We start from the raw sequence: 4,962 nt of genomic DNA, 5'->3' as shown, positions 1-4,962 counted from the left end.
CTCTTTGTTGTTGTTGTGGACGAGGTTGAGGTGCAGGAATAGTCACTGCAGCCACTGGACGGTATTGTTCTCCGCTTGCATTGGCTCTGTACACACCCCCTCTATGTTGTACAGCATTAGTCTCTCCTTCTCTACGGCGAGGTGCCCCAGAGAAGGGTTTCTTCGACGAAGATGAGGACCCCACATCATGAATCCTCCCAGCTTTAATCAAACTTTCTGTTCTTTCGCCACAGATGACGACGTCAGAAAAACTTCCGAATGGGCAGCTTCCCATCCGGTCCATATATACACCTTGCAGAGTGCTGATAAACATGTCAGTCAACTCCCTTTCCAGCATAGGGGGTTGAACTCTTGCAGCCAGCTCGCGCCACCTCTGGGCGTACTCCTTAAAGCTTTCATTGTTCTTCTGACAAAGACTCTGCAGCTGAGTCCTGGTCGGAGCCATGTCCATATTGTGCTTGTACTGTCTGAGGAACGCTTCACCCAGATCTCTCCAGCACCTGATGGAATCCCGCTTCAATTCCATATACCAGTCCAAAGACGCCCCAGATAGGCTGTCTTGGAAAAAATACATCCACATCTTCTCATCGTCAGTGTATGCGGAGATTTTTCTGTAGTACGCCTGCACATGGGTACGAGGGCAGGAGGTACCGTTGTATTTGTCGAATGACGGCGCCTTGAATTTATGCGGGATTCTCAGTCCTTCTACCAATCCCATATTTGTAACATCAAAACCGAGAGAGTTTTGACATTCTATTGCCCTGATCTTCTCAGCAAGGGCCTCGACTTTGCGATCTCTCGCATCATTTCTGCCCAAAATATCTTCGTCTTCGCTGAGCATAGTGAACAAATCCTCTTGTCTGTCAACAATCGGAATTCTGTTACGGACCGGCGCATGGATGACTCTGGCACTAGCTGCATCTGGAGCAATTGGTTGACCATCAACTCGGATACCCCTCAACTCTTCACCCACAGCATAGTTGTTGACGGGAATAGCAGCAGCAGGGATGTCAGGAACTGGATTTCCTTCTGGTAGAGCCTGGTTGGGCGGTGGAATTGCAGCTTCTTGCCTCTGAACTAGAGCTCGGAGTTCTTCTTGACCTTGTGCAACCCCTTGCATCATGTGCATGAACTGGGCCATGTTTGCCCTCATCTCAGCCAACTCAGCTTGTACTTGATCCATGTTGCATTGATGGTTGAGCCTCGTTGAGTAGCGGTGTGGTCTTTGATCAGCTATACTGCCTGGACACAGGAATCAAAGTGAGAAGACGGCACAAGAACACCTGTTATGCAAATGATATGAGTATGATGTTTTAATGATATGCATGATGCACATGATATGCTCATTTCTCAGGCATTCAAAGAGCCTGACCCATCCTGAAAAGACGGCAACCTGCAGCAACAAGAGAACAACAGGATACAAGGAAAATGAAACAGCGGGGAAATGCTGACAACCTCATCTATACATAAGGGTACAAAAGGTCAATACAACCGAGTCAACAAAATATTCGGATAAACAGAGTACAAAGAAAAGAATCCCATCCAACAAGCCTGGAGGTGATTCTCAACAAAAAAGATCCAAAGACGGAGTACAAACAAATGAATCCCATCCAACAAGCCTGGAGGTGATTCTCAATAAATACAAACAAATATACAATCTAAGACAGACGGTCTTCCGGAATGAGAGTCTTCAGGTAATGGCACTGGTCTATCAACAGTGAGCATTCTGAACATTCTGGTAGAGGGGTGATCTTCTCCTTCAACTGTCTTCTGAGCTCCAAGACTTCTCCTCCAAGATAATCCTCTGATTTCTGTCTCAACTCCATCTCCTTCTTCAACTGAACGTCTTTGTCCTTGAGTTGCTTCTCCAAGTCTTTGATCTTCTTCTGATAGTTGACTTCTGCTCTCTGTAGCCTCAGGCACTCCCTATGCTCTGCATCCAACATGGACTCCATCTCCTCATATGATCTCTTCTTGCTCCTTGCTCTGCCAGCATCTTCTCCTTGCACTTCCCTGAGTTGATGGGCCAAGTGCAGCTTATCAGCCTTAGCTTTGTACAGCTCCATCTGAGTGTCTTGCTCCTTCTCCCTCAGACGACGACTCTCCATCAGGGCTTGCTTATAGTGCTCAGCAGGCACACTATCAGCAAGAACCAAGGGTGGTTGCTCTTGCAACGGCTCCATCCTATCGTAGGGTAGTAACAAAGTTTCCACTCTCTTCTTTACCCAATCAGTGTAATCGGGCATTGCAATGGCAAACTTCTTCCCTAAGACAGATCCATCCTTCACCCCAACCGACCTCCAGGCTCTTCCAATTTGCTCTAATCTAGCCGGGTCATCTTTCTTCTCAAAATACACACTCTCAGCTATCTCAGCTTCAAGTGGTCTTCTACTCATAACAAACCCTAACTGGCGAAGAGACAGAACTGGGTTATAGTTGATACAGCCTTTGGTCCCCACGAGCGGCACGTTCCGGAATTCACCACAACTCATGATAACATCCTTTACGTCCATCCGGTATGACTGCCATCTGATGTCGTAGGAGGTGAGCGACATGACCCTCTGAGTCCACTTAAGAGTGCTCTGGGTATCCATAAAGGGTCCACTGACAGGCAGAAGTGACATAAACCATCTGAACAGGAGAGGTAGGCAGCACCTGATGGCTCCACCCTTACCATGCCTACTGTGGATGGCATAGTAAGTGTCAGCTAGAAGGGTTGGGACTAGATTCCCTCTGATAAAAATGCTGATGGCAGCATGATCAACAAAATTTGGCATACTGGGAAAGAGAATGATTCTATATATCAAGGCGGCAAGCTGCGCGTGAAAAACTTCCCAATTCCCCCTCTCTGCTTCATCTCTGGCTACTCTCAACAGAAACTTCAATGGCAGACCCACTACTTCCCCACAGGGCTTCCAATTCTCACCAACCTCCTTAACACTCATCCGGAGAGCTCTGGCAATCAATCTGAAGTCAACCTCCTTTGGGACGTCCAAGAAGGGAGTCTGATGCTGAACCGGGACGTTCATCAGAATAGAGTACTCCTCGAGAGTAGGTGCTAGCTGATAATCTTGAAATGTGAAGCATCTGAGCTCTGGGTCATAGAATTGTAGTAGTGTCTGCAGAGGCACTGGATCCACTACTGTCTTCAGCACTGTCAGGATATCTCCAATTTTTTTTTTCATTGCGTTTCTTTTGAAAAATAAATATGCTATGATGCAAATGATGCAGACTGGACTGGCTGGTTGTGCAAACTCTGATCACTATGTCGAAGCTTCAGTCAAAATTCGGAACCCAAATCCAACTTAAAGTCAACTGAACACTGTCTGAACATAAAGTCACCATCAGAACCAAGTCACCAACAGTACCTGTAATGATTAACCCTTCCCCACTCACGGGTGTAGTCTAGGCCAGGGTAAAGGCTGAGAGAAACGCAGCATAAATAACCTTTCGCAGAATACCATCATGTACACACCCGAAGTATGTAACGACGATACCCCACCAGGGTCTGAACTGCTCGTGATATCAATGTTCCGCTAAGTGGCGCAATACCACCCGCTTCCCATGAATCACTCTATTCCTAATCATCCTAGATTTCACTCATGGTCTGGGTATTGGACCTTTTACCTCGACTGACACCCACCCCACACAGAAAAAACAGACAACCAGCCAGGCAGAATGAATAATGAATATGAATGCAAACATTAATGCACACAATCAATGCAAACAATAAATGAAATGAACAAATAATGAAAGCAATAAATACACACAGCACAAAGCAACCAAAACCCTAATCCTAGAGAGCGCTAGGAGAGACTCGCTCAGGGAAGATGGACCAGCACAGGTCAACTTCTCTAGTATCCCCAGCAGAGTCGCCAGCTGTCGCATTACGCGAAAAACCGGCGGGAAAAAGAAGAAACATCAGAGCCGCCACCGTGCGTTATTTATCCCAAAAGAGGGAAAGGAAACGCTCAGAGTAAACCTAGGAAAGAACATGGTCTCGCGACCAAAGAGAATGGGTTCGGGAGTCGGTTATGCGAAGGGAAGGTATTAGCACCCCTACGCATCCGTAGTACTCTACGGGATCCACGCACAAAAGGAAAGAATATTGGTTGCTAAACACTGCTCAAACTCACACACACTGGCTGAAAGAGACAAAAGAAACTGACTGAAACTGACTCGGCAGGATGTCGCATCCTGGGCCTACTTAGTCTATCAGGCATAGACATCAGAGTCGAAGTAGTTCGGACTGGGGAAACGACACATGCTCGCTAGGATATCGCATCCTATGCATACGTATCTTCTTGGACGAAGAAGAATCAGAGCATTCGTAGCTCGGCTGACACGCACACAAACAAACAAGACACAGGCAAACATGGAGCCCGACTGCCAATCACTGGACTTACATCAGCATCCGAACCTAAACACACACACACTGGAACCCAAATGCCACTCGATGGACTTACATCGGCTTCCAAGCACACAACAACACAACAAGTTGATAGGGAGTCGGGGACTCGAGCCTATAACTGTCAAGCACACACACAAAAGAAAAGAAAAGGCGCCCGGAGAGATCAGCTCAATCTCCCGCCTACATACTTCATCTGGTATGAAGATCAGGGCGATGTAGTTCCCCTACGCAGGGACAAGGATCTAGCCTAACCAGATAACAGAGGGAGACACAACTAGGGAGACTACGACTCGAGCCTAGATGTTGTCATGCAAAATCAACCCTAAGTCAAGGTTTCTAGCTAACAGACACGGGAAAAAGAAGGATCTCGATTGCAACTAGGGCAAGAGAAAGGGGATATCTCAATCACAGCAAGGGTGAGAGAAAAGAATAAGGTGTTAGTGGTTAGTCAAACTCGACAAGACATCGCATCTCGTGCCTACGTATCTCATCTGAACATGAGAATCAGAGTTGCCGTAGTTCGGCAAAACTATTACTGTTGGTTTGTGTTT

The sequence above is a fragment of the Lathyrus oleraceus genome, chromosome 6 (assembly GCF_024323335.1).
Source record: "Lathyrus oleraceus cultivar Zhongwan6 chromosome 6, CAAS_Psat_ZW6_1.0, whole genome shotgun sequence".
Classification (NCBI taxonomy): Eukaryota; Viridiplantae; Streptophyta; class Magnoliopsida; order Fabales; family Fabaceae; genus Lathyrus; species Lathyrus oleraceus.
The sequence above is the reverse complement of the archived record's forward strand: the minus strand, read 5'-3'. Positions refer to the sequence as shown.